Here is a 21,863-nt window from a genome sequence, read left to right on the forward strand (position 1 = left end):
ACACAATATGTCTTAATTTTCATCATTTGTTTCTGCTCATTCTTTGTCCTGCTGTAGATAATATGCTTTCGTATTTTAACAGGTTATTCTCATGATGTTGTCATATAAATGCAAATTTCTTCATTTTTGCTAAAAATGATGTCATCCTTGGGGCAATGTTAACTTAAACCTTTATTTTTGACTGTGGATTGATTGCTCCAGCTGGTATACAGCTGAAATAGGCAAACTGATAGCCCTGGAGACTCCAGAAAGAAATAGACAAGTACAAAGAAGATTGTAGAAAGAAAAAAGATAAGAAAACAGAAAAAAGGCATAAAGTCAGAAATTAATATAATTAGCTAACTTACAGAATATAGGTGGTAATATGGTAGAAAAATCAGTGCAATTAAAATGGGGTAGAAAGAATGGCTCTGAGGTTGCCTCTGGGTATAATTCTGACTTTTAGTACCACAGTAAAGTTTGATATATGCATGATATACACACATTTTGTAAATAATTAAAATTATCCAGAATGTGGGAAAGCACAAAATGAGGTACAAGCAGTAATAAAGCAAACTTACTGTATTACAAATGCCTAACAAAACCACACAAAACTGTGTGGGGAAGAAAAGAACTAATCTGTTAACTCAGTAAAACATTATTTGCATTATTTGACTGTAAGCTAACGGGCTAAGACAAAATGAACTACATACAAATATTCTACTCTATACTCACAAGAGTATAATTAGTAATTATAAAATTGGGATTTTTGTCATTATGAAATTAGGATTATTCACCTTCAAATGAATGTGAATAATGAGATGCAGTTTTCTTATTGTAGGAGAAAGGAATTATAAATATGAATTGAGGAAGGCTAGAATGAACCCTTGGGTGTTGGACTTACCAGATGAATCAGTATGTACTAACAATTCTTAACAAACACATAGAAAAATACATAGAAATCAATATAGATATTGGTATAGATGTCCATGTGTACCCACTAAGAAGACCTAGAACAGTAACACTACAGTAGCAATGAGCATAACTAGTGCCCATATTTTGTTTTCTGAACACCATTCTTCAATAAAAATGAAAGGACTCTGAGAAAATGGCTGATTTCAGGAAAAGTACTAGATTAGAATGGAATACTTCATGTTGCCTGAAAGTATGCGAATGCTTAAAACAAATTATTGGAGATATAGAAAGGAATAAATTTGAAGGGATTCCCATGACCAAATCCGGGATAATTTGAGCAAAAATAAATAATAATAATGAACTATGAATCATAGAATAAAATATCCAGGAGTCAATGCCAATATAAATATACCATTGAAGAAATAAAGGGGAAAATGGGCTGTTCTTCCTTCTAGTAAAATTCCAATTAATAAATGTAGAAGGGATGATGGAAATAAAAGTCACTATTTGGCAACATCACAGTAAAAATTGCCACAGCAAGATTCATCCATGAATGCTAAAATTAGTAGGCAAAAGCTTAATAAGAAACAGGATATTAGCATAATTAACAGTATCTTCCCACAAGATAATTATTATTTACAAAGAGAGAAAATTACATTACAAAGAGCATTACAATGGAGAAACTTTTAAGTACCACCTGAACCAGGTTGTCTAGCATGACCCTTAATAACATCTATAAACATTACGTGCCTCCTACTATGATATACTGAGAAAGACATGGTATTACTTTTCTGGCACTCTTACAAAGAATGCATAATCTGAATTTAATCATCAAGAAACATCAGACAAATCCAAATTGGGAGACATTCTACAAAACAATTGGCCATGTCTCCTCAAACGTAGGATCATGAAACACAAAAAAAAGACTGACATAACTAAATGCAATATGGGATCCTGGATTGGACAATTTGGACAACTGGCAATTAAACAGGGTCTATAGATTAGTTAATAGTATTGCATCAGTGTTAATTTTTATTTTGATCCTTGTACTTGAGTTAAAGAAACTATTACTTTTTGTGTAAGAATTTTCAGTTCTATTTCTGCAACTTTTCAGTTCTCTTTCAGTTCTCTCTTTGTGTATGTCCGAAATTATCTCAAAACGAAAGATTAAAAATATACAAAAAGCAAATCATTTTTACAATCAACTAAAGCTCTTTTTAGTTAAAATGCAATTACAAAAGAGTGAGACAGATCTTTTAATCATAAGCATGCCATAAATTACATATCAAATTATGCTTCGTATTTCAGAAAAGTATCTTCTTTGGGAACTATTTCAGTAATAATTCTTTAAAAAATGCCTCACAAATACTTTTTCTGGAAATAATTTTGCCACAAAAGTAGATCATGTGCCACTGAGAATATTAGTTATTTTATTTTAAAAGTTGGGATTTTTTCACTATTACCCAGATAGGATAGATAGGTGATAGATAAATAGATGATAGATAGATAGATAGATAGATAGATAGATAGATAGATAGATAGATAGATGATAGATAGATAGATAGATAGATAGATAGATAGATAGATGGATAATAGATAAATGATAGAGGGATATATAGACAAATATATAGAAACATATACATATATATTCATATATTCATTCTTCTGTCTTGCCTCCAAAACAATTACATCTATTTTTAGATATTATGATCCTCCACATAGAATAGATTTTCTGCCCTTGAGAATATGTAAAATAGTCCATTGCAATAATTCTTAAAGTCACAAAATAATCTTGAACAATGATAGATGTGTTGGAATTGATGCACAAACTTCTAAAGTGACAGCTTAAAATGTAGTAGCACCCCTAATTTCTGCTATGTTTATAAAATTGGTTTCATTCAAGGTTTGATGAGAGACACTTTAAAGACTCAAGGGTACATTTGAAAGCTGTAATTCAACAGCATCAGGCTAAAAGGGCTTGACTGACTTCTCAAATAGGACTTGCCCTGCTATAATTGCTGTGATTATGTCATAAATCAGCACAACTGAAAACAATGTACATTTGTTGGCTACATTTTTAAAAGACAGAAGAGTTATGGATAACAGCAGTAACTCTGAATGTTCCTATAAAAATCTACATTATGGCTTCCCCTACCCAATAAAATGAGAATGACTAGCTTTTGCATTTTAATTATTGCACAAAAGCATTCTTAGGGTATTAACAACCAGCTGGTAATGGCCTTTTCCATTTCATGGCATAACATTGTTTAACTGTAAAATAATAGTCATGTTTTATGTCACTTTTTGCCATTAGTTTTTCCATCTTGCCCTCATCAATCTGGTAATTTTTATGTGAAAATCAACTTGTAAGTTCTTTAATGGCTAGTTTTATGAAACATCAATTTAGTATTATTTACATGCTGGAGAACACAAATATAATTATGAATTAATTGGATTAATTTTATCAATCCAACATAGCCGCATATTAGGAAAATGTCATTCTTTCTTGTATTGATTTTGTTCTATATAAAATCTGCAATAATTATATTATTCCAAACACCACAATTAGCTTGAGATGTCATTCATTATCGTTCAAAATAAATTTACTCAGCATTCTTTATACTATACTTTTGAATATTCTCTTAAAGAGATGTGTTTTTAAACACAAAAAGAAATGAGAAAACTCTATATTGGTTTGAAATAACACTAAGTTAAAAATTCATTATGTTTTCCTTCATTTAATATTTGGCTTCACATCCCAAGATTATTGTAGAATTTAGGACCTAGAAACACAGTCCACAATTTTTAGCTTTACATGTAATTGAAAATATTTGAGTCAGATAGCTAATGAAGATCACAGCTCATACTTTAAAAGTGCTTTATGGCTTAGAAAGAACGTATTATTGTGTCCTTAAAAGATAAGGAAGCTAAGTCTCAGAAATGTCCAGGCTATGCAAGTATAAAGTGAAAGAACAAAAGCTATAAATTCAACTCTCCTGATTTCATTGTTTTCCCAAACATAACACAGCTGCCTTTATAATAAGGCAATCTGATAACTCTTCCAGCTTCTCCTGGCTGAGGAAAAAAAGCAGTCAAAGAGCAATTTGGCTAAAGGAAGTACTTTCCTAAACAAAAAGCATTCTATAGCTAACATAGCTAAGTTACAGGTGTTATACTCCAGGTATACATACATGTAAGGATCCTCACTCCCACATTTCATTTATAATATTTCTATGAAATAATTTAACAACTCCATTCACATTAATTTTTTTTTTGAGGCCTTAGTGTAGTTTTGGACAGTAGTGATCTACTTCATTGCTATCTAATTTTACCATGATTAATCATTTTCTCTCTCCCAGTGGATTGTAAATCTTATGAGCCTAATGTCCAATACTGGCAGTACTGTATTGGATACATGATAGTTCATACAATGATTATACATACATAATAGCAGTAAAATAAATATTGTTGATTTATTGATTAACTTATTCAGGACAATGAGTGCTACATATTTATATTATTTGCAGATTAGTCATACAGTATGTGACACATGTATATTTTATCACTGGATGCAGTTATTTTATATTTCAGTCAATAGAAGGGATTACCTTCATGGCACATAATAAAAGGAACTGGTATGGGCTACGAATATACATTGAGTGTAGATAAAATGACTGAAAAAGCATGAGAATTATGATTTTCTAAGCATAAGACAATGTAAAAGGATAAGGATACGGGCTAGTTTGGGAACCAGGAAACATAATCTAACATATGGCCAGTCCCAAAAGACAGCCAGAGCATAGTGACAAGAACTACAGCAATGGAAGATGTGAGGAAGGTGAAAACACCCAGCTGAAGCACAAATATCAATTTTGTAAAGGGAAGATGGCAACTCTGGCAAGCCATCAATCAAGGCACAGCCAGAGGAGTGTGTTGCCACCTCCTAACCAAGAGAAGTTGGGAGAGTTCTAGGAAGGGTTTTGCAGAATCTAGACATTGTAGTTAGCTGTTTTGTTTTTTTTTTAAAATAAAAACTCATATTGAATAATACAGAAATAAAGGAAGACGTAAATAAATCCTGAAGCTTTGTCATTGGGCACAAATCTTTCTGGTTACAGTGTTTTCCTATTGAATTAACTCCTATATCATTTATGAAGTGTCCCTTGTTATTTCTGATAATGCATGCAGTTTTGAAATCTATTTCATCTGATATTATCTGAGAGCAAACCTTCATATTTTTACTTTGCATTGTATATATTTTTGTCTATTTACTTTCAACCTATCATTATATTTAAAGAACATTTCTTTTAGAAAGCAAATAGTTGGATTTTGTTTCAATTTTTATCCATTCTAACAATTTCTGAACTAAATTAGCATGATTAGTCCATTAACATCTACTACAATTATCAACTGTGTCCCTGAAAGCTCATGGGTAGGATTCTTGATGGAGTCTGTTGTGTTACTAGTAGAATCTGCATCCCTTTAAAGCCCTCTGAGAGTCTCATTGGCTGTTCTGCTTCCTCTTTCCATCCACCCCCCCAAGTCATGCAACTCATGATGCAGTATTCTGAATGAAGCAAGAAGCAAATGGGCTCTTTGGCAGCACAATGCACAGATAAGGAAACAGGCACCCATTCATATGCTCTTACTTTCCCCCATAGGAGAAATCAGGAGCCAAGAACTCTTTGCACTAGGCTGTGCCACATGGTGGAAGAGGTGATGCAAGTAAAGTCAAATGTTCCTCTTACCCTCTCTAATGCATCCAAACTCACATTTTTTTCTTCCAACAATGTGCAAGAGTTTCTCTTGGGTGGGTGGGTGGATGGGTGGATGGATGGATGACAAATTGTTATAGTTGAGTGTGGGATATGAGTGATGAATCAGCCATATGCTGATGTCATTCTAGAAATTCTCAACTTGGGTTTTAAAAATTAACTCAGCCATATATATTTATGAAATACACCTCAAACACATATATACTGAAAGCTGGAAAATAAAGAAAAAATATTTTAATTAATGAAAACTAGAATCTTATGTTTGTATCAGAAAAAATAGACTTTATATAAAAATATTAGGTAATATTCAATGTCAGTCTATATTTAAAAATGATTCTTCATATTTGCTAAATATATTTAATGTTTACATTACATATTTCATATATATATTTCATATAAATTTCATATATATATTACAAATACATATATTTCATATACATATATTTCAATTATATTACTTCGTATACATATATGTAATACATATATTTTTCACACATATATTTCATACATAAATTTCATATATATTTCATATATAGTTAATATATATAGTTCATTATATATTTCATATATATGTGTGTATATAGTGTATACAAAATATATACATATGAACTATATATATGAACTACATACACATGAAATACATATATATGCGATACATATATGCCATATATATAAATAAGCAATATATATATGGCATATATACATCGCATATATATATATGCAATATATACATATGCAATATATATGAAATATATGTGTATTTCATATATAAATAAGTAATGTATATAGATATGCATATATATTGCTTATATATATATTGCATATTTATCTATATGAAATATAGATAAATAAGCAATATATATATGCAATATATATTATTTATATACATATTTCATATTTATATGTTATATGCATACAAAAAATATATATATATGAAAAATATGTCATATGAAAAATATCTATATGAAATATGTATATAAATAAGCAATATATATGCTATATATATGTTGTGTATATATATTGGATATATATGCTATTTATATGAAATATACATATGCAATATATATTTATAAATAAGCAACATATATATATTGCATATATATATACACTATATATATACAATATATATACAAAAATATGTATACGAAACATACAATGATATATATGTTATATCATTGTAACATATTATGATATATATAATATATAATATATTATGATATATAATATATATGAAATATATATAATACATATATACAAAATATATATATGAAATATATAAAAATAAGCAATATATATGCAATGTATATATTACAAAGTATATACACGTTATATATGAAATATATGTATAAATAAACCATACAGATGCGTATACATTACTTCTATATATATACTATATATATAATACATATATAAGAAATATATATACGAAATGTATACATGGAATATATATATGCAATGTATATATGCAATATATATACAATATATATAACTTACATATATTTCATATATACATTGCATATATATGTATATATATTTATGAATATTTAAATATGTATATATAAATACATATATATACATTTATATATATTTATTGCTTATATATATTCCATACACACACACACACACACACACACACACACATATATATATATATATATATATATATATATTTATTTATTTATTTTAGCCTGACTGGAGGCAAGACACTGGTCCCCCCACTTTCCTGGCCAGGCCTTGTTTCCTTGTGCCTGCAAATGCCTCTGACTATTGTACGGAACCTTCAAAGAAATTGGAGCTTAATTCCATTCTCACCCAGATGAATGCCAGCCTGAGCCTGAGGCTTTGCAAGGCTAACACCAGGGAGGTGGGCGTGCAGGTGAGCCTGCGGATGGACAAGTCTGTATCGCTGGGTTCTCACACTGTTCTCCCTCTGGGGCAGCACAAGCCACAAGGTACCCCTGCTGGTCTGGGGAGTCTATTCACCAGGGATAGGTTATAGGAGCTTTATCCAGCTGCAGAAGGAGGGGGAAGACCAGGAGAGGAAGGTACTTTGGAGTCCTGCAGAGGACAGCCAGCAGCACCAGAAACCACCAACTCCAAGTTCTGAAGAGTTCAAAAGGGAGTAGCTTTGCCAGTATGAGCTGGGGGGAGGAAGCTGTCTCAAGCCCTCAGGAATGGAAGAGCAAGCAGACGGGAAGTCAGTGGAACAGATTTGCTCAGAAAACCCAACTTCCAGTTTTTGGAACCAAAATATGGCTATTTTCACTGCAAAGATTGTAAGACCAGGTGGGAGAGTGCTTATGTGTGGTGCGTTTCTGGAACTAATAAGGTTAATTTCAAACAACTGTGTTGCAAATGCCAAAAGAGTTTAAGGCTTATCAAGTAGAAGCATTTCAATGTCAGACCTGTTCAAAGTCTCGTTGTTCCTGTCCTCAAAAGAAAAGACACATTGATCTAAGGAGCCTGCATAGATAGGAACAGTATAACTTGTACAGGACACCCAAACTTTCCTTGTAACTTATGGTACTGTTCCTTTTTTGCAACTTAGCTCTCACCTGGTATTGGAAAATGGACTAGGCTTTTGTACTTTTTGTAGGTTGTTTAACAATTGTACAATGTGAGTAGAATAACATAAATGCATGTAAAAAAATATATGAAATGCATACATATGAAATATATGATGTAAACATTAAAGTTATATATATATTTCATATATAAATATTTCTATTTTTCTATTTTATCTGTTGCCAAGATAATTGAGTTAGGAAATCTCTACTATTGTTAAGTGATTTATGAATAATAAATAGTAAATAGTGATTTATGTAGTTCTAACAATGATTGTCCATTTGGTCTAATTGTAACATAGTAGTGATTATTATGGTAATGTTTTAGTATAAAATTTTCCATCTTTTTATTGTAGCATATTGTTTCCTTAAATTTATGTGTGTCTCTTTCCAGAACATATGCTTGAATATTGATTTTCTATTCAGCCTACTAATCCCTACCTTATACTTAAAGTTTTATTCCAATTATATTTAATGTAATTACCTATATGGTTGGATTTAGTAATTCCATTTTGCTTTCTATTTCCCTTTGTCTAACTTTTCATCTGTGTTCCTCCATTCTTCCCTTCTTTCAGAATAATCAAATGGTCCCTTGTATTCTGTTTTGATTCATCTGTGGTTTTTAGCAATTCACCTTATTTTATTAGTGCTTGTTCTGGGAATTAAAATATGCATTTCTAAACTATTATAATTCAGTTAATGTTAAAATTGTATTGTTATATGTAAATATTGAAAATCTGAAATAATGTAGCTTACTTATTATTTTCCATCCTTTATGTTTTCCTTTTATATGCAAGTATATATATTACAGACCCTATAATGCAATGTTAAAGCCTTTTGCTTTAAACATTCATATGCCTTTTGGTGGGAGTTAAGATGGCAGAGGAGTAGGGAGACCTTAGGGCTGCTTCGTCCCTCAAACACAGCTAGAAAAATATCAAATCATTCTGAACACCCAAGAAATAGGTCTGAGGACTTAAAGAGCAAAAATGCACAAATAGAGGTGAGGGGCACCTGGGTGGCTCAGGCTGTTAGGTATCCAACTTTAGCTCAGGTAATGATGTTGCTATTCATGAGTTTGAGCCCTGCATCAGTCTCTGCTGACAGCTCGGAGCCTGGAGCCTGCTTCAGATTCTGTGTTTCCCTCTCTCTCTCTGCTCCTCCTTCATTTATGCTCTCTCTCTCTCAAAAAATAAATAAATAAACTTAAGAAAAAAACAAATAGAGATGAAAAAAAACCACTGTGGTAGGGTCCCCTCCCTAAGGAAAGAAAAAAAAAAACTTAAGGCAACTTTGCTATTCAAGTATTTGACAACATCCCTTGTGACCTTGTAACATGAGACCACTTAATCAGACTGCATGTTTGTGTGTTACCATATATGGGAGACAAAGAAGTAAAAAATATAATATAAAAAAAAAAGACTACGTCACGTGGCATTCGGGGCTCAGTTCTTTGGGTACGAACCCAACTGAATGGTGCCAACAGGAATACAGTTGTTTCCTGGAAAGACAAACCTCGGTGTCATGACTCTCTATGCAAGAATCCTGCTACACCACCACATCATGGAAGGTAGGAGCAGTGGAGAGTTGATGTGAGGGGAAGAAGAGTTGATGGTGCTGCGATGGGGAGGGAGCCCTGATAGTGGAGAGAGGAGAAGAGAGAGAAAAAAAGAGAAAGAGTAAAAGTGCGTGTGTGGGTAATTTCAGAAGAAAAACTCTTCCCCAAAAACATTGACTGGGAAAAAGAGAGGGGCTGAATATGGCAAGTTTTGATAGCCAGCAGAGCACCAAATATTAAGTTTCAAAGGTCCATGCCATCATCAGGGTCACACCTGGTAGGCCTACCGGTTCTCCAGTGGGGGTGGAGGATGGGAACACAGGAGTGGGAAATGTAGACTACAGATCCCTTGGTTCCCACAGGAGCAGAGTTCCCCTGTTTGGAGTGCATCTGGGAGAAGGGACACAGCCTGTCCAGGAGCAAAAGACCTGGCAGGCACCACTGAGCTGCTCTGTTCACTAATATAGGAACAAGGATACTGACTGAGGGCAATAAGCCCTGGTGATAGCTTTCTGCTGCACTCTACTGTAAATTCTGAACCAGTGCACAGTTGTGCATTCAATTTCTGGGACAAGCCTGCACTGGCCAGAGTGCAGCAAGACCTTCTCCTACAGGATCAGCTTAGGTCCATGCCACATGACCTCTAAAATTGGGAGGTTTGAAACCCAGCCAAGTGCTTGAGATAAAACACAATGGTGCTATACTGCAGGCAGGCTGACAGCTCAGACATAGGACGGTGAAGGCAGGGATCTGGTGGAAGCAGGGGACATAAGACAGGTGGTTGTTTTCTCTTCTGTGGGGGCTTCTTGAAGAGGGGCAAGCGGAGCTCTCTGCTCTGGGGATGACAGAGCAGAATGATGCATTTTCACCCCACCCATCAGCACAAAGGACTTCAGTGAGCAAAACAGTGCCACCAAGTGGAGGCCAGAGCAGCTTACACCAAACCCCACTCTTCTGTGCCCTGCAGGTACATCTTCAATAGGGCAAGTCCACCTGACAATCAGCACAGCAGGCCTCACTCCCAGAAGACTAGCACAAAACACTCACATGCACCAAGTCTACTGACCATAGAGTGCTGCAATGCTTTATTTGTAGGGGAAGTAGGATATAGCTTCCTTTGTTTGTTTTGTGGGTTTTTTTACCTTGACAATATGACAAGATGGAGGGATTCACCCCAAAAGAAAGAACAGGAAGAAAGGACAGCCAGGAATTTAATCAATACAGATATAAATAAGATGTCTGAACTATAATTTAAAACAACAATTATAAGGATACCAGCTGCATTAGAAAAAAAAAAAAAGCATAAACAACACTAGAGAATCCCTTATTGCAGAGATAAAAGAGCTAAAAACGAGTCAGGCCAAAATTTAAAATGCTATAATTGACATGCAAATCCAAATGGATGTCAGGACAACGAGGATGAATGAAGCAGAAGAAGGATTTCAGTGATATAGAATAACAAATTATGGAAAACAATTATGCAAAAAGAAGAGGGAAACAAAGGTATTGGACCATGAATATAGATTTAGGGAACTCAACAATTCCTTAGAATGTAATAACATTCATACCATAGTAGTCCCAGAAGATGAAGAAAGACAAAAAGAGGTAGAAGGTTTATTTGAGCAAATTATAGCAGAAAGTTTCACCAGCCTGGGGAAGGAAACAGACATCAAAATCCAAGAAGCACAGAGAACTCCAAATTCAAAAAACACCAGACATCACCAAGACACTTCATAGTCAAATAACAAGATATACATACAAGGAAAGAATCCTGAAAGCAGCAAAGAAAAAAAGTCCATAAGCTACAAGGGAAGACAGATCAGGTTCACAGCAGATCTATTCACAGAAATTTGGCAGGCCAGAAGGGAGTGGCATGATATATTCAGCATGCCAAACAGGAAAAAGATGCAGCCAAGAATACTTTATCCAACAAGGCTGCCACTCAGAATAGAAGGAGAGATAAAGAGTTGCCCAGATGAACAAAAAATAAAAGAGTTTGTGACCACTAAACAAGCCCAGCAAGAAATATTAAAGGGGACTCGGGGCGGGGGGGGGGGGGCGGTGGTGGTGGTGAGAAAAAACACTAGAAAAAGCAAAAAAAAAAAGACTAGGAAGGAACAGAGAACATCACCAGAAATACTAACTTTACAGGTAACACAAAGGCACTAAATTCATATCTATCAGTAATCACTCTAAATATAAATGGGCTAAATGCCCAATCAAAAGACATAAAGTATCAGAATGAATTAAAAAAAAAAAGACCTATCTATATGCTGCCTACAAGACACTCATTTTAGACCTAAAGGTACCTGTAGATTGAAAGTGAAGGGATGGAGAACTATCTATCATGCTAATGGACGTCAAAAGAGCTACAGTAACTATACTTCTATCAGACAACCTATATTTTAAAACAAAGACTGTAACAAGAGATGAAAAAGGGCATATTAACATAATTAAGGGGTCTATCCATCAAGAAGATCTACCAATTATAAATATTTATGTCCCCATATTGTCAGCACCCAAATATATAAATGAATTACTAACAAATGTAAAGAAACTCATTGATAAGAAAACAAAAATAGTAGGGGATTTAACACTCCACTTACAATGGACAGCTCATCTAAGCAGAAAATCAACAAGGAAAACATGGCTTTGGATGAAACACTAGACCAAATGGACTTAACAGATATATTCTGAACATTTCACCCTAAGGCAGAAGAATACACATTCTTTTCAAGTGCACATGAAATATTCTCCAGAATAGATCACATACTGGGTCACAAATCAGTTCTCAACAAGTAAAAAAAGACTGAGATCATACCATGCATAACTTCAGACCACAACACTATGATACTTGAGGGAAATCAGAAGAAAAAATTTGGAAAGACCACAAATACATGAAGGTTAAAGAAAATCCTACTAAGGAATGAATAGGTTAATCAATAAAGTAAAGAAGAAATTAAAAAAATACATGGAGGCAAATAAAAATGAAAACATGACAGTCCAAAACTGCACTAAAGGCAGTCTTAAGAGGAAAGTATATTGCAATACAGGTCTACATCAAGAAGCAAGAAGAGTCTAAAATACAAAACCTACCCTTACACCCAAAGGAGCTAGAAAGGAAACAACAAATAAAACCTAAAGCTAGCTGAAGAAGGGAAATTATAAAGACGAGTAGAAATAAATAATATACAAACAATAACAACAACAACAACAAGAAAAAAAACCAACAGTAGAACAGATGAACAAAACTAAGACCCAAAACTGATAAACCCCTACCCAGACTTATCAAAAAGAAATGAGAAAGGACCCAAATAAATAAAATCATGAATGAAAGAGGAGAAATCACAACCAACACCATAGTAATACAATTATAAGAGAATATTATGAAAAATTATATGACAACAAACTGGACAATCTGTATGAAATGGACAAATTCCTAGAAACATACAAACTACCAAAACTGAAACAGAAAGAAATAGAATATTTAACCAGACCCATAATCAACAAAGAAATTGAATCAATAATCAAAAATCTCCCAAAAACAAAAGTCCAGGACCAGATGGCTCCCCATGGGAATTCTACCACACATTTAAAGAAGAATTAATACTTATTCCCAAACTGTTTAAAAAAATAGAAGTGGAAGGAAAACTTTCAAACTCATTCTATGAGGCCAGAATTACCTCAATTTCAAAAACAGACCAAAAAAAAAAAAAAACCCAACCATTGAAAAGGAGAATTACAGGCCAACATCCCTGATAAACATGGATGCAAAAATTCTCAACAAAATACTAGCAAATTGAACAACAGTACATTAAAAGAATTATTCACCATGATCAAGTAGGAATTATTGCTGGGTTGCAGGCCTAGTTCAATATTCGCAAATCAATCAATGTGATACCCCACATTAATAAAAGAAAGGATAAGAACCACATGATCCTCTCAATAAATGCAGAAAGCATTTGACAAAACACATCATCCTCTTGATGAAAACCCTCAAGAAAGTAGAGATAGAAGGGACATACCTCAACATCGTAAAGGCCATATATGAAAGACCCACTAAAAACATCAGTGGGGGAAAACTGAGAGCTTTCTCCCTAAGGTCAGGAAAACAACAAAGATGTCCACTCTTACCACTATTGTTCAACATACTACTGAAAGTCCTAGCCTCAGCAATCACACAACAAAAAGAAATAAAAGGCACCAAAATCGGCAAGGAAGAAATCAAACTTTCACTTGTTGCATATGACATGATACTCTATGTGGAAAACCCAAAAGATTCCACCAAAAAAATTGCTACAATTAATACATGAACACAGCAAAGTTGCAGAATATAAAATCAATGGCAGAAATTAGTTGCTTTTCTATACACCAGTAATTAAGGAGCAGTAAAAGAAATCAAGGAATCTATCCCATCTGCAACCACACCAAAAACAATAAGAAACCTAGTAATAACCCTAATCAAAGAAGTGAAATATCTGTATGCTGTAAAGTATAGAACACTTATGAAAGAAATTGAAGAGGACAAAAATAAATAGAAAAACATTTCATGTTCATGGATTAGAAGAATAAATATGGTTAAAATGTCTATACTACCCAAAGCAACCTATGCATTTAATGCAATCCCTATCAAAATACCAGCAGCATTTTTCACAGAGCTATAACAAACAATCCTAAAATTTGTATGGAGCCACAAAAAACCCTGAATATCCAAAGTAATCCTGAAAAAGAAAAGCAAAGCTGGAGGCATCACAATTCCAGACTTCAAACTACACTACAAAGCTGTAGTGGTCAAAAGAGTATGATACTGGCACAAAAATAGACACATAGATCAATGGAACAAAATAGATTACCCAGAAATGAACCCACAACTATATGATCAACTAACCTTCAACAAAGCTGGAAAGAATATCCAATGGAAGAAAAACAGTCTCTTCAACAAATGGTGTTGGGAAAACTGGACAGCAACATGTAGAAGAATGAAACTGGACCCTTTCTTAAATGAAGTAAGTAAGTAAGACAAATATCACATGATTTCACTCATGTGGAATTTAAGAAACAAAACAAATGAGCATAGAGAGAAAAAGAGGCAAACAAAGAAACAGATTCTTAACTATAAAGAACAAACTGATGGTTACCAGAGAGGAAGTGGGTAGGGGATGGGTGAAAGGTAAGGGGATTAAGGAGTGTAATTGTCATGATGAGCACTGGGTAACATATGGAATTATTGAATCACTATACTGTACACCTGAAATGAATGTTATACTGTATGTTAACTAACTGGAATTCAAATATAAACGTTTAAAAATATCTATTTTAGATTGCTTGTTAATGTCTTACAGGTTTTTTGTCTCTGTTCATTTTTTTCAGGTTTTACTAATATTTCAGGTTGGATTCAAGTTCACTGACTCTCTCTTCTGCTAGCTCCAGCTGATTATTAAACCTATTCAGTGAATTTTTCATTAAATCTATTGTACTTTGTAGTTCTAGAATTTTCATTTGGGTCACTATTATAATGTTTACTTATTTGCTGACTTCTACCCATCTGTTCGTTCATTAAGGAAGTTTTCCTATAAACCTTGAACTTATTTATATGCCCGATTTAAATAACTGTAACATCTTAGTTATCTCAGGGTTGGCCTTTATTGACTGCTTCATTCTTAGATATGGTTCATATTTTTTTCTCTTTTTTCATATGTCTATAACTTTTGGATGAATAAAGAAGACTACTCTATAGTCTCTGAATAGTGATTTTGATTCTGGTACATTTAACCCAGATAAACTAAAAATCTAAAGCTTTTCTTCTTTATAGTGGGCAACAGTTGACATTTCTGCTTAGTTTTTTGTTTGTTTGTTTGTTTGTTTGTTTGTTTAGCTTCTTGATGCTACTTTTTCATGGGCCCCTTGGTGTCTATGTATAATAATATAATTTTTTTCATTTTGAATTGTGTGTAATTTAAGAGTTAGCTAATTATTTGGGCAGATTTGGGGACTCAGCTTCCCTCTGATCCTCTCTCTTTCAGAATATTTTATTTAAAATTCTTAGTTCTCTAGCCCTTAACTCTATCTTTTGACACCTCAAGCTTATACACTTGTGATTTTCTGAATTTCAAGTTTATTTGTGAATCAGGGTGTTCTCTCAGGCAGAGGTTCACAAAGTCACAAAACTTTCACATTCCAATTACTCTTTCAAGGATAAATTATACAGTTTCTGTTAGCTGCTTATTGCTCTCCAGTACCCAGAAATAGTTGGGTTTTATAATTGTTATCTCTAGGAAAATTAGAAAGTACCAAGCTACTCCGCCATTATAAGCAGCTGAAACTCCAATGTTTTTTTTTCTTTTTCTCCAATTTTTATTTGCATGTGTATTTTTTCCTTAAGTTTGTATATGAATTCCAGTTAGTTAACAGACAGTGTAATATTAGTTTCAGGTGTACAATATAGTGATTCAACACTTCCATACATCACCAGGTGCTCATGATCACAAGTGCCCTCCTTAGTCCCCATCACCTACTTCACCCATCTTTCCACCCACCTCCCCTCTGGTAACCATCAGTTTGTTCTCTATGGTTAAGGGTCTGTTTCTTGGTTTGCCTCTCTCTATCTCTTTTTATTCCCTTTGCTCATTTCTTTTCTCTCAAATTCCAAGTATGTGAAATTCCAATGTTTAAATCTAGAGAAAGTTTCATCTAAAAAAAATCAAGATCACAAAATAACCCTTATCTTTTTCTTTCAAAAATTTTGTTAGCCAAGATGTTGTACTTAAATCTTAAATCTATCTTAAATCTCTCAAGTTGTTCTTCTAGTTCTCACAGCTATTTCATGGTCCACCAGTTTCAGTCTTTTTAACATATAGAATGTTCAAAGCATAAAATCATATTTGCTAGCATATAGGAAAATCACATTTATTAATGTCTAATCTGTGACAAGCACTGTACTAAGTATTTTGCACACTATTTCTTTTAACATATGTCTTGTGCCAAAGCCCATGCTTGACTTGAAATACTTAACACTCCAATTTACTTCCTATTGGATGTGAATGATAATGATAATGGTGACAACAATTACTCGTGGATCTGATATCTGCCAAATTGCTGAGACTCCTATCCTTGACACGACAATCACAGTATGGTTCATAAATTCTCATTTGTATTTTTTAATATTTGCCCCTGACGCAACTAGTCTCTTACACCATTTCACCCCCTAATGACTTTAGACACTACTCTCCTGGTATTTTTTTTTAATTATATGAACTAACCTTGGAGTGACTTTGGTTTTGGCTACATCGACATCATTCCTTCTGTTTTTATATTTTACAAACACAAAAGCTACTTGCTCTTTGAGAGCATTGTTTCTCCCCAGCAGTGCTGAAGTTATTTTAAATTTCAAAACACAGTGACTTGCACCATTGATGCTGGTCACTATATACTAACATAATTTAGGTTGGCTCCGAATGGTTCTGAAGCCAGTCCAACAAGAACGGATTCCAAGGCATCTGCCTCTTCACACTCATTTCTTTTCTTTTTTTCTATTTTTTTAATATTTATTTATTTTGGAGAGAGAGAGCGCAAGTGGGGGAGGGGCAGAAAGAGAGGTAGACACAGAATCAGAAACAGGCGCCAGGCTGTAAGCTGTCAGCACAGAAACCAATGCAAGGCTTGAACTGACAAACCGCAAGATCATGACCTGAGCTGAAGTCAGATGCCTAACCCACTGAGCCACCAGGTGCCCCTTCACACTTATTTCTGAAGCTAAGTCTCACACGACTATGTTTAATGGCTATCCGCTAGGCTGTACACATTTATGCCCTAGCTGCTAAGGAAGCAGGGAATGTGTTTCTGACTCCCATCACAAGTGACTTATGAAATTCCCCAGATTCTTAAAGGTACTATTCAGCCAAAAGCCTAGCACATTTTTCCTAGATAGTCATCAGCATATGGGTGAAAATCGGGCCATGGATTTAGATGCTATGAACCAGGAAAGGTAGATGATATAGCTATTCACCTTACTTATTTCTTTTGTTATCCCTAAAAAAGAATTTGTGTACTGTCCTATTTTTAGGGCAAAACAGAGTCCATAGAAATATGTGGAGAAGACTTAGATATAAAGATAGATTATCAATAGAGTTGCAGCCCATGCAGAAAGCAGGGCAAACGTGTATTTTACAAAAAAGTTTGCCGGCCTCTATATTCCTAAGATCATCCTTATAAAATGAAACAATTTAGGAGTGCCTGGGTGGTTCAGTCGGTTAAGTGTCCAACTTCCGCTCAGGTTTGTGAGTTCTCAGGGTTTGTGAGTTTGAGCCCTGCATTGGGCTGTGTGCTGACAGCTCAGAACCTGGAGTCTGCTTCAGATTCTGTGTCCCCCTGTCTCTCTGCCTCACCCTGCTTGTGCTGTCTCTCTGTCTTTCAAAACTGAATAAACATTAAAAAAAATTTTTTTAATGAAACAACTTAGAAGACACAGAGAGGGACCTAATTTCTGGAAACACCGGGAGCTAGAAGAGAAATTTTAATGGAGATTTATACTTATATAATTATCGGATATATTTTACATATTATAATATTATCTAATTATTGGATATATTTTACATATTATAGTATATATTAAATAATTACATATTATTTAATATACATTATATATTATAAATATATTTACATATTATATAATATATTGTTATATATGGTTATGTTATATTATATTATATATTATTGTAGTGTTTAGTGGTAATGCCTCTTTCCTGAATTGTTATTCTCTTCCTCAGACAAGTTTCATGTTTTTACAGAGATTGAGTTTTTCACAAGCAATATAGAAAGTCTAAACACAAATAGTAACAAGTCACAGAGTGAGAAAAAAACAGCAACAATAAAATTAGCTTATTTTGTGACAAGTTGAAGCAGTGATGTCTCAGATATGCTTGATTAGAGTTGGAGGAATAGGATACTTTTTGCAGAGTTTTTAATTTTATAAATCTTGAAGACAAAGCTGCAGTGAGAATTTGGCGCATTTACTTCTGTTATGGACAATAGGAAAAATCCAAGATCTCCAAATAAAGGAATTCCCAACTTTCCCAAGACCCTCCCCTAGAGATTCCTTTAAACAGATTTGTTCTCTAAGAAAAAAAAAAGCATTTATATATAATAGGAGACAAAATCAAAAGCTCCTAGAACTTTTTTTATGATTCTCTTTTAAATCTTTCATAGAGAATTCTGTAAAATAATTAAGAGTCAAAATCTGACATGTAGAGTTTATTTGTTTAATGTTGGTGACTTTTTTAAAAATTATTTTGCTTTGTTTGTGGTGTTTAGATTACTGCAATGAACTCCGAGTTTTGTTATCTCACAGATTTTTTCTTTCAATAGATAGCTGAAATAGTATCTCATGATGGGCCTGGTATATTTCTTCTAGGGGTCTTTGTATCTATCTAACCATATCATCAGATATATCCTTGATCTTTATTCACATCCCATAATGTAACAGATTTCTTACAATAAATCCTAAATGTAGAAAATGTATGGTAGATTCAGATCCAAAAATAGGCAAACACTGAAGTGGAAACACAGATTCAGTTAAAATGCAGAGCAGAAGGGCAAGTGAGGAAACAAGTACAGCCATAGATATTTACTTGGATCTATTCATCTCTCTTAGGAAACATAGAGTAGGGTCCCTGATTCCATGATGTCATCACCACCTACGAAATGTTCTTCCACTCAGCAATGTCCACAGATCACTAAAGATCACAACATTGCCTAGCAACCCTGCACATTTTCCTGGTATGCTTGATTTTCCACTGTCCAAAAAGACCATTTCAAACTCTTCTGTTGACAAGTCGGCCACACATTTCCCCCTCCCCTGCCCCAGCGAATGGCTTTGTCTTTCTTTTCATTAGAAAAAGAGAAGCACCACAGCTAGTAATCACACACCTAGGAGCCCCATCTGTCTGTCTTTTCATCTGTAACAGTTCTGCTTCCACACCAAAGAGATCAGTGCAGTGCCTGCTCCCCCCGAAAGGCTCACACATCTTCTCTGATTAGAATTCTATTCCTCTGGCAGGGAGCTTCTATCAATTTCCTTCTTATATTCTACCATACCAATTTCTATGTCGCTAGTGCATCCTTCTCCATCACTGCATAATACTTACTACCTTAAAGAAAAACAAACAAAAAATACAAAAAAAAAGTCATTCTTTTCATATCACATTCAGCTTCCCTCTCAATTCTTCAAAATAGCTAGCGAATGAACATGACTGGAAAATACTCTTTTTATGGCAGATTTACGACCATCTCTGCTGGTTTTGATGCTACCTATTTTGACTCCTTTTCTACCTTTCCCTTCCCTCTGCTTGACATATTAATATTGGGATGTGTCCAAAGCTGTCCCGGGTCTCTTTCTCTTCTCTCTATATATTACCCATCCAAGGAAGCTTATCTATTTCTCTGATTTTAAGTTCTAACTACACATCAATGAACCCTAAATTATTCTCTCTAGCATAAATGTTTCGCTATGTTATAATCTTTATAAAACTTCCTATTTCCAGCTTAAAAAGAGAACTATCCTCCATCACCAACAACTAATCTATCCTTCTCAATAAATACTATTGCCTTACATGCAATATTTTAAGCCAGATATGCAGAAATTATTCTTGTTTTGTTTTTGTTTTGTTTTGTTTTTCATGCAACTTAATTGTCCTGTAGGTACCTGGCTAATTGGACTAGACTGTATAAGGGTTCATAGACAGCTTTTGACCAAACTAGCAGCAGGCATTAGCTTAGATAAAAATCAGGCTAATTTATTGGGTCTCTTTTCCAGGCCGGTCCTCCAATATAAACCTTCTCAATACTGCTACCATGACATGATTAAGATTCAATAAATGAGGATTTCAAGGAATATCACATGAAGTGGAGAAAGAAAGTCCATTTGTCCCATCATAGGCTTATTCACTGTAATATCTATTGTTGATACTTCAATATGTTAGTGATGCTTTAAATAAAGCTTTATCTAAGAATATGCAGGCCAGATGGCCATGGCCACCCTGCTTATTCTGGAACGTAGAATGAAGGAGAGGGTCTGAGTTCACACCAGAGAATACTGCATGCCACTCATTTTAAAACTCTCCAAATATATCAACACACATATCTCTTTATTTTATTCTACTCACTATTTAATGGGTATTCACTTTGTTTCCAGGTTGTTTGGGGTGTTGTCAGGTGATAGGAGGGGTGGTGGTGTTGCTGCAACAGTGATACATTAAATACAAAATTATAATTTGTTGGTTTGGGTTTTTCTAAGTTCTAAAGTATGCTTACTTTATGGATGCTTTTCATTCTTTTCTTCAAGTTCAAAATTATAGAGCTGTCAACTCTGATTTATAAGATACAATGTGCATACAAAGTCTGTATCTATCTCAGAGTAAGGGGGTGGAAAACACAATGGAAGTCACAAAGTTTATTTCTGCCCTTGTGTAGCAACAGCTGCTGGATCGAATGTAATTGTGTTTCCGTGTCTCAGTTTTATCACCTCTGTCAAACTTTCACAGGGAAAATGTGAACATAAAAAGAATACATAAGTAAAATGTGCCCCCATAAAGATTTGCATTAAGATTGCCATGGGAAAGGACAACATTTGCTTCCCCATCTGCCCTGACTCTAGAAAGCCTAGACCTGGCCTAATTATTCATAACAGGGTTTCTACTTATATTTTAATAATGATACTGAATAAAATTATACATGTGCACACACGCATCGTTGACATAAGCCATTCTAAAACATTTTCTTTAATGAGTGGAAGTTCTAAGAAAGTGACACAATATTATATTTATGGCCAAGGTGTTTTTGATGAACAGAAAATGTATTGTGTGACTAGTTTAGAGACTGCGACTCTCTATTTGTTCTCCATTCATTTCCCTACACAGGGCTCTCAACGTAGGCACTGTTGACATTTTGGGCAGGATATATCTCTGTTATTGGAGATTGCCCTGTGCCATATAGAAGATTTAGCACATTTCTGTCCTCTGCCCACCAGATACCAATAGCACACCTACACCCCCAATTTTCACAACCAAAAATCTCTTC

The 21,863-nt window shown here is 34.1% G+C and overlaps 1 pseudogene; it reads left to right on the forward strand.

Moving 5' to 3' along the window:
• The window catches only part of LOC102970493, a 44,985-nt pseudogene extending 36,841 nt beyond the window's left edge, over positions 1–8,144 (forward strand).
• The last annotated feature ends 13,719 nt before the right edge of the window (positions 8,145–21,863 follow it).

Source organism: Panthera tigris, chromosome B2, assembly GCF_018350195.1.
Source record: "Panthera tigris isolate Pti1 chromosome B2, P.tigris_Pti1_mat1.1, whole genome shotgun sequence".
NCBI classification, from domain to species: domain Eukaryota; kingdom Metazoa; phylum Chordata; class Mammalia; order Carnivora; family Felidae; genus Panthera; species Panthera tigris.